This window comes from Hypanus sabinus, chromosome 20 (assembly GCF_030144855.1).
Source record: "Hypanus sabinus isolate sHypSab1 chromosome 20, sHypSab1.hap1, whole genome shotgun sequence".
NCBI lineage: Eukaryota > Metazoa > Chordata > Chondrichthyes > Myliobatiformes > Dasyatidae > Hypanus > Hypanus sabinus.
The window spans coordinates 44,441,665-44,451,209 of NC_082725.1; the positions used below are offsets into that span (position 1 = coordinate 44,441,665).

Consider the following 9,545-nt stretch of genomic DNA (forward strand, 5'->3'; position numbering starts at 1 on the left):
CCATTGGGTTAGTTACTGAAAGTCTAACCTTATTTAAGTCTCATCAAGATTTTGACAGCACCTGGAAAGCCACTCCCATTGCATTCACTTGACATAAAAGCAGAGGGTTGGCTGGGGGAAGTGGGAAATGAATGAGACATAATTTCCTCTGGTCGTCACCGACAAAATAACCTTAGCCATGAAGTCTCAGTGAATGCTTTTCTTCATCAAAATCATCAAAACATTCAGACAAGACTTTTGTGTTTGATTTCAATAAATATCGTATATTTCCACTGGCAAAAGGGTCAAAGACCAGCACCATGGTTTTAAAAGAGCCGGGGGAAAATGTGGTATTTTTATATGTATTAGCTGAGTTGGCAAAAGAAGATTCAATCATAGCTTTATAGTTACATACGTACTTGAAAAGGAGCAATTTTCAAAACAGTGGGTCAATAACATGGGAGTAGGGCTAATTAAATCATACATTAGACGTTGGCCTTGATGATCTAGAGTTGCTGCCGTATTTCACAAAACACAGCACTATGTTGCTTTCCTGCTTCTCAGCCAATTTTATTTCTTCCTCTGTTGAAGCAGCACATCTTGCTCCAGCAGCATTGCCAATCAGGTCATGAGATCTGCAGTAAAAAATGCGACAGGAATGAAGAAATGAAGGTAGTGTGATTTAGCTATTCAACAGATGTATCACATTCCTTCCTCCTTTTCATTATTTTCAGCAATATTCTCTGCCAGATGTTTACTCGAAGGACAAGCTGGGGGTGCCACATCTGGATGCATTTATAGTGGCTGCCTCATGGAGCTTGTCTAGACCAGTTGGCTGGTCACTGTCTCGGCAGCTGCTTAGCTATTGGATAAATCTGAAGCCATGGTGTAAGTGTGCTAACAATTAAACATTGCAAACAATGGAAAAGTGAAATGGCAGCCTGGTTGATAACTCACTAAGGGATAATGGGACATGAGAAGACAGAAGAGAAAGCAAAATGTACAGCATAGACAAAGCAGATATGTGTGAAGGTAGGGCAGCAAGGACAAGGCGTAGAGGTGTTTACAGAAGAAAGGCAGGGGGCTTAGTCCAACATCTAAGGATTTACCTTAGAAATAGGTTACTTAATCCATCTGGTCTGTTGTTTATATGCAATTAGAGCATAGCTAAACTCAATTTACCTCCCTAGTTTCAAGTAGTTACCTTCTTATCTAAAAGTAAAACTGACTGATTTGAGAAATCTGGATCCACAACTTTACGAGGGAGTGAATTCCAGTTGCCTTTTATTTGAAGAATTGGTTCTGAATTTCTCCAAGCTCTCAGGTCAGGCCCCTTGATTTGATTCTCCCAAGAGGAAGTTGTTTATCTGCATCTGCCCTAGTTAATCTTTCTACATTTTTTAAAAACATGATTGCTTTCCAGTTACTAAACTTGAGTAATTCCAATCAGTCCTCAGAGTATAACATTATAAACTATGAAAAGTCTATTAACTCTGTGTCCATTGTATCTTCTCTCTGTATGTATTATATATTTACTCCCATTGTATCTTCAATCTGTGTCCATTTTTTCTTCACTCACTATTCACTCTTCTTCACTCTGTTGATTGAATCTTCACTCTTTGTCTATTGAATCTTCACTCTGTGTCCATTGTATCTTCACGCTGTATCCATTGTATCTACACTCTGCACCTTCTCCATTCACCAATATGTCTTTACTCCCACTTGGTGTTTAAAACTGAACACAATATCCCAGATGGGCTCTGATGAAGGATCTGGACAACTGAAGCTCAATTTTGTAGAAACGTAGAAACATAGACAACCTGCAGCACAATACAGGCCTTCGGCCCACGAAGTTGTACTGAACACGTCCCTAGCTTAGAAATTACTAGGCTTACCTATAACCCTTAATTTTACCAAGCTCCATGTACCTATCTAAAAGTCTCTTAAAAGACCCTATCATATCCGCCTCCACCACTGTTGCTAGCAGCCCATTCCACGCACTCGCCACTCTCTGAGTTAAAAACTTACCCCTGACATCTCCTCTGTACCTACTCCCTAGCACCTTAAACCTGTATCCTCTTGTGGAAACCATTTCAGCCCAGGGAAAAAGCCTCTGACTATTCACACAATCAATGCCTCTCATCATCTTGTACACCTCTATCAGTTCACCTCTCATCCTCCTTTGCTCCAAGGAGAAAAGGCTGAGTTCACTCAACCTATTCTCATAAGGCATGCTCCCCAATCCAGGCAACATCCTTGTAAATCTCCTCTGCACCCTTTCTATGATTTCCACATCCTTCCTGTAGTGAGGCAACCACAACTGAGCACAGTTCTCCAAGTGGGGTCTGACCAGGGTCCTATATAGCTGCAACATTATCTCTTAGCTCCTAAATTCAATTCCATGATTGATGAAGGCCAATACACCATACGCCTTCTTAATCACAGAGTCAACCTGTGCAGCTGCTTTGAGTGTCCTATGGTCTTGGACCCCACGATCTCTCTGATCCTCCACACTGCCAAAAGTCTTACCATTAATACTATATTCTGTCATCTTATTTGGCCTACCAAAATGAACCACTTCACACTTACCTGGGTTGAACTCCATCTGTTACTTCTCAGCCCAGTTTTACATCCTATCAATGTCCCGCTGTAACCTTGACAGCCCAACCTTTGTGTCATCAGCAAACTTACTAACCTATCCCTCCACTTTCTCATCCAGGTCATTTATAAAAATCACGAAGAGTAGGGGTCCCAGAACAGATTCCTGAGGCACTCCACTGGTTACTGACCTCCATGCAGAATATGAGCCATCTACAACCACTCTTTGCCTTCTGTGGGCAAGCCAGTTCTGGATCCACAAAGCAATGTCACCTTGGATCCCATGCCTTCTTACTTTCTCAATAAGCCTTGCATGGGGTACCTTATCAAATGCCTTGCTGAAATCCATATACACTACAACTCCTGCTCTTCCTTCATCAATGTGTTTAGTCACATCCTCAAAAATTTCAATTTGGCTCGTAATGCATGTCCTGCCCTTTACAAAGTCATACTGACTATTCCTAATCATATTATACCTCTCCAAATGTTCATAACTCCTGCCTCTCAGGATCTTCTCCATCAACTCACCAACCACTGAGGTAAGACTCACTGGTCTATAATTTCCTGGGCTATCTCTACTCCCTTTCTTGAATAAAGGACCAACATCCGCAACCCTCCAATACTCTGGAAACTCTCCCGTCCCCATTGATGATGCAAAGTTCATCGCCAGAGACTCAGCAATCTCCTCCCTCACCTCCCACAGTAGCCTGGGGTACATCTCATCTGGTCCTGGTAATTTATCCAACTTGATGCTTTCCAAAAGCTCCAGCACATCCTCTTTCTTAATAGCTACATGCTCAAGCTTTTCAGTCTGCTGCAAGTCATCACTACAATCACCAAGATCCTTTTCCACAGTAAATATTTAAGTAAAGTATTCATTAAGTACCTCTGCTATTTCCTCCAGTTCCATATACACTTTCCCATTGTCACATTTGATAGGTCCTATTCTTTCACGTCTTATCCTCTTGCTTTTCAGATACTTGTAGAATGCCTTGGTCTTTTCCTTAATCCTGCACACCAAAGCCTTCTCATGGCCCCTTCTGGCTCTCCTAATTTCCTTCTTAAGCTCCTTCCTAGTAGCCTTACAATCTTCTAGATCTCTAACATTACCTAGATCTCTGAACCATTTGTAAGTTTTTCTTTTCCTCTTGACTAGACTTATTACAGCCTTTGTACACCACGGTTCCTGTACTTAACTATAACTTCCCAGTCTCATTAGAACGTACCTATACAGGGCTCTACACAAATATCCCCTGAATATTTGCCACATTACTTTTCCCTGAGAACATCCGCTTCCAAATTAAGCCTCCAATTTCCTGCCTGATAGCCTCATAATTCACCTTACTCCATTAAGTGCTTTTCTAACTTGTCTGTTCCTATCCCTCTCCAATGCTGTTGTAAAGTAGATAGAATTATGATCACTATCTCCAAAATACTCTCCCACTGAGAGATCTGACACCTGAACAGGTTCATTTCCCAATACCAAATCAAGTACAGCCTTTCCTCTTGTAGGCTTATCTACATATTGTGTCAAGAAACATTCCTGAACACAGCTAACAAACTCCACCCTATCTAAACCTCTTATTCTAGGGAGATGCCAATCAATATTTGGGAAATTAAAACCTCCCATTACAACAACTTTGTTATTATTACACCTGTCCAGGAGCTGTTTCCCTATCTGCTCCTCGATATCCCTTTTACTATTAGGCGGCCTATAAAAAACATCCAGTAAAGTTATTGACCCCTTCCTGTTCCTAACCTCCACCCACAGAGACTCCATAGGCAATTCCTCCATGGCGTCCACCTTTTCTGCAGCTGAGATTGTATTCATTATCTTACATATAAATTTCAAAAATGAGAAAATATTGACTAACATTTATTTTGTTCGGCCAAATATTCTCTGGTTAATAACTAAAGGAGATGGGCTAGATGAAAATCCCACAGTTTTTCAGAGAATTCTTTCACATCTGTTACCAGCCACAAAACATGAATCATTTAAAAATTATTCCTGTTGCATGAAGAGAACTAGGCCCAAGGGAGGTCTAGCATACTCGCATGGCAGTAATGCTTCTGCTGCAAACCCAACGTCAGGAGCCCGCCATGTGGAACTTGCAAGCCCTCCCCGCAAATGCACCAATACACAGGTCACCTCGCACGTCACCAGGGTGCGCCGGTTCAAATTGACTGTAAAATTGCCCCGTTGTAGGTGGGCGGCAGAAAGATATCAGGAGAGAATTTGTATTCACTTGAGTGAAAATAAGATATGGGGAAATAACGGGGAATGGGAAAGGGAATCTGATCTGTCATTATTTCCTAATTTGTACACCCTCATGTTTCTGATTTCTTTCTGCAATTCTCTCCCACCTGCATTGCTTTTTAAGCGCAGTCAAACCAAAGTTTTGCATAAATTACCTAGATTTTAATTCTGTCCTTCTCGCACTGCGTACTTGTGCTTGATTTTACCTTCTTTGTGATTTGCCGTTTTTACTAAAACTTAGTGATTATTGTACTGGCACTTTCTCAGCCTTTCACTCCTCTGCCCTTCCTGGACTGTGTCTTCTAGTTAACGTGACCACCCTATTCCACCTACCAAAGTGTCATACCTCTCTATTATTTGACCTTTCCCTGGCTCTATATGATAGATCCTCTACTTGGTTCCAAGTCCAGCTCCATTCTGACTACCTGATTCCCTTCCAGTCTGGCACTGTTTGCAATCATGTCTGAGCCAAACGTGATTCAGAAGTCTAAATATTGATGTGAATTGAGAAGGGGCCCCAGCACTGATTTTGTCGGAAACCACTAACCTCCTTCTTCCGTTATGAATAGATATCCTTTACTCCTCTTCCACTCTCTGCTTTTTATCTTGAAGTCAAATATCAGCCCATTCCACACTTTTTCTGAAAGCTCATTCTCTGACCTCATTCAATCATCATCTATCAAGCGTATCGTAGAAAATGTAGATAAATTACATCTCCTATGTTAGCATTGACTACTCTTTCCAAAAGCTCTTCAAAATAACCAGAGATTTTGAAGGAATGGTTTTCCTTTTGATTGCCGTGTGAATTACTCATTACAGTTATTACCACCTCTGCACATCCTTCTATATCCACCTTCAAAAGCTTCCATTATCACCCTCATGCGACACTTCTGGTTTAAGATGGTGCTACTGAAGCTCAGTGTCTACTTGCTGGTGACAAACAAAACAAAGAAAATAATTAAGTGGTTTATTAATCATATTTTTTTTCTGGTGAATGATCACTACAGACTATAGACTGTCACTTGCCTGTTGGAGTTGAGGTTCTGAACCGCTTGTACAGCCAGACATTTTTGTGGTGTGAACTAAAGCCTCACAGGTGCAGATGGCTCAGCAAAGCGTGTACAGGCCGAATCGAGGCAGCAAAGCGTGTACAGGTCGAATCGAGGCAGCGAAGCGTGTACAGGCCGAATCGAGGCAGCGAAGCAAGTACAGGCCGAATCGAGGCAGCAAAGCACGTACAGGTCGAATCGAGGCAGCAAAGCGTGTACAGGCCGAATCGAGGCAGCAAAGCGTGTACAGGTCAAATCGAGGCAGCGAAGCAAGTACAGGCCGAATCGAGGCAGCAAAGCACGTACAGGCCGAATTGAGGCAGCGAAGCACGTACAGGCCGAATTGAGGCAGCGAAGCACGTACAGGTCGAATCGAGGCAGCGAAGCGTGTACAGGCCGAATCGAGGCAGCGAAGCGTGTACAGGCCGAATCGAGGCAGCGAAGCGTGTACAAGTCGAATCGAGGCAGCGAAGCGTGTACAGGCCGAATCGAGGCAGCGAAGCGTGTACAAGTCGAATCGAGGCAGCGAAGCACGTACAGGCCGAATCGAGGCAGCGAAGCGTGTACAAGTCGAATCGAGGCAGCGAAGCACGTACAGGGCGAATCGAGGCAGTGAAGCACGTACAGGCCGAATCGAGGCAGCGAAGCACGTACAGGGCGAATCGAGGCAGTGAAGCGTGTACAGGCCGAATCGAGGCAGCGAAGCACGTACAGGGCGAATCGAGGCAGTGAAGCGTGTACAGGCCGAATTGAGGCAGCGAAGCACGTACAGGTCGAATCGAGGCAGCGAAGCGTGTACAGGCCGAATCGAGGCAGCGAAGCGTGTACAAGTCGAATCGAGGCAGCGAAGCACGTACAGGGCGAATCGAGGCAGTGAAGCGTGTACAGGCCGAATCGAGGCAGTGAAGCGTGTACAGGCCGAATCGAGGCAGTGAAGCACGTACAGGCGGAATCGAGGCAGTGAAGCGTGTACAGGCCGAATCGAGGCAGCGAAGCACGTACAGGTCGAATCGAGGCAGCGAAGCACGTACAGGCTGAATCGAGACAGCGAAGCACGTACAGGCGGAATCGAGGCAGCGAAGCACATACAGGCCGAATCGAGACAGCGAAGTGTGTACAGGCCGAATCGAGGCAGCGAAGCACATACAGGCCGAATCGAGACAGCGAAGCGTGTACAGGCCGAATCGAGGCAGCGAAGCACGTACAGGCCGAATCGAGACAGCGAAGCGTGTACAGACCGAATCGAGGCAGCGAAGCACGTACAGGGCGAATCGAGGCAGCGAAGCGTGTACAGGCCGAACCGAGGCAGCGAAGCACGTACAGGTCGAATCGAGGCAGCAAAGCGTGTACAGGCCGAATTGAGGCAGCGAAGCACGTACAGGTCGAATCGAGGCAGCAAAGCGTGTACAGGCCGAATTGAGGCAGCGAAGCACGTACAGGTCGAATCGAGGCAGCAAAGCGTGTACAGGCCGAATTGAGGCAGCGAAGCACGTACAGGTCGAATCGAGGCGGCAGGGAATGAGCCAATATACAGCCATTGCTGGAATGGACTTGGAGGAAACTTGAAGCAGCAGAACCGAGGTGAATCAAGAGGAGGCAAGACAGAGTCGAGGCAGAGCCCAGGGCCGAGAACAAGGAAGGATCGAGGTTTGATCGATTTAAGCACGAGCTCTGTTTCAAAGGTCAGGTACAGGCCGAATCGGGGTGGGTCTCAGGCCCAGGAGCACAGCAAAGTGGCAGGGCCCTGGTCCAAGAGCAAGGACCTGTAGTTCGGACTATTTAAATGGATTGAGAAGATCAGGGTGTCGGAGGCGAGACCGGTCTGGTTCAGCTCACTGCTCTGGGATGTTTACCTGTCTCTGCACTGGACTTCAGCTCGCTGCTCTGGGATGTTTACCTGTCTCTGCTCTGGACTTCAGCTCGCTGCTCCACTCCTTACTCGTCTCTGCACCGAACTGAGGCTGAGGCCTGCAACTAACGGCCTTCTGAATTGGCTGTGGACTCACTTCCGCGAACTTCAGTTCTGAATGCTGTTTGCTTACTTTTATTGTTTGCACAGCTTGATTTGCCTGCCTCTGCACATTGGGTGTTCAACAATCTTCTTTTGTCTAAATGGGCTCCATTGGGTTTCTTTGTTTCATGGCTCCCTGGAAGGAGATAAATCTCACGGTTATATAAAGTATATTAAATGTACATTATATTTTTAAAAAATCAAGGATTGTATCTCAAGATCCATCTTATCAAGTGATTTCCAGGACAGAGGAATGCCTTGTGGATGTTTTCAAAGCCTTGTTGAGAAATTGAAACAGTCTCTTCTCAAAGAAGCTCTGGTCCAAGGCAACTCAAAGCACAGATGAGGAAGCACCAAACAGTTCACGTGGATGAATGGAAAGCAGGAAAGGGACATACAATACTCCATACACACGATCCACCCAGCCAACCTTCAGTCACCCCATTCACGGTAAAATTCTCACCCCGACAGACAGCAGAGATGGGAAAATAAATCTTGCTACCACAAACTACGCATGAGGGAAACTGCACTGATGAATTTGAGGGGAATTTGAAACATAGGGAGAAAAAATGAAGGACGGGAGGAGGCTTGTGTAAAGCACAGACACACTCTGAAAAGTCTGCACCTTCACTGATCTTTCTAATGTAACGCTCTGTAATATCTGTCCCCAATACACATCACCAAAAATAGAACCGGTCCCTTATCTCACTGTCTACTGTGTGCAATGTAAACTCCAGCCTCACCCACTTAGAAAACACTGTCCACCTTCCAAGTTTAGGTCTTTGCTTAAATTTGCTGCTGAAGATGATAAGAAATTTACCACATCAGGGTCTTTAAGTACAGTTTCTACACCCAAGGCCGAACGATGGTCCAACAAATCCTTTCATCTTGACTTCCTTTATATTTGACTTCATTAAGTACTTAGTCTTGTAATTTGTGAATGTGACCTTGTACAGCATTGCCTTAAAGTTTACAATCATGACTTTTTTAAACCAAGCATAAAGGGCCTCTTGTTAATGTAAACAACTATTAATTCTAACCTCTCCTGGGAAAGGGGACACAAAAGAATCCTGAGAATGCTGCTAAACAAAATCAACAGGAAAGGAACCTGCAAACACAATGTATTTATAACTCTGTGAAACTGATATTAACAATGGGCAGCATTGAGCAACTCCTGTCAGGCACAGCCGTACTCTGAAACCATCGGGACCCACTTCAATGAAACCCACACAACAACAGGAACCAAGAAAACAGTGATACACACCTGTTAGCTCATTCAGAGGCGACTCCCTCTAGCTGCATGCTTTTGTGGTTCCTAAAGTGTTTGTGACCACTTAACCGTCCGAGCCTGCAAGTAACACATCTCCAAAAGACAGTGGAACAGAGAGTAAGGGGCCAAATTCAGAACTCATTGCTGGCAAGCATAGTATTTATTGCCTGTTGCCTTTAAGAAGGTTGTAGTCAGCCATATTCTTGAACCACTGCAGTGCTGGAGAAGGTATTCCCTCGGGGCTATTGTTGCAGGGAGTTTGCAGGATAAATCCAGTGATTGTTTCAGATCAGGGTTGTCAGACTTTCAAGAGGAGAAGCTGAAGAGGGTGGTGCTCAAATGTTTATGGGAGGAAGTTCATTTGGTGTCAGGAAGGGAGCA

At 44.7% G+C, this 9,545-nt stretch overlaps 1 long non-coding RNA gene across 3 annotated transcripts; it reads right to left on the reverse strand.

The window, feature by feature from the left end:
- Positions 1 to 248: 248 nt before the first annotated feature.
- LOC132378688 (uncharacterized) lies at positions 249 to 9,545 on the reverse strand. 3 transcript variants are annotated; one of them, XR_009507157.1, is made up of 3 exons: positions 9,159 to 9,545; positions 7,781 to 8,030; positions 249 to 614 (listed from the first exon to the last, which is right to left on the reverse strand). It is a non-coding gene; the product is annotated as an uncharacterized LOC132378688 (long non-coding RNA). The 3 variants fall into 3 exon arrangements; XR_009507155.1 differs by lacking the exon at positions 9,159 to 9,545 and adding an exon at positions 8,715 to 8,815; XR_009507156.1 differs by lacking the exon at positions 9,159 to 9,545 and adding an exon at positions 8,715 to 8,815 and having other exon boundaries at positions 7,737 to 8,030.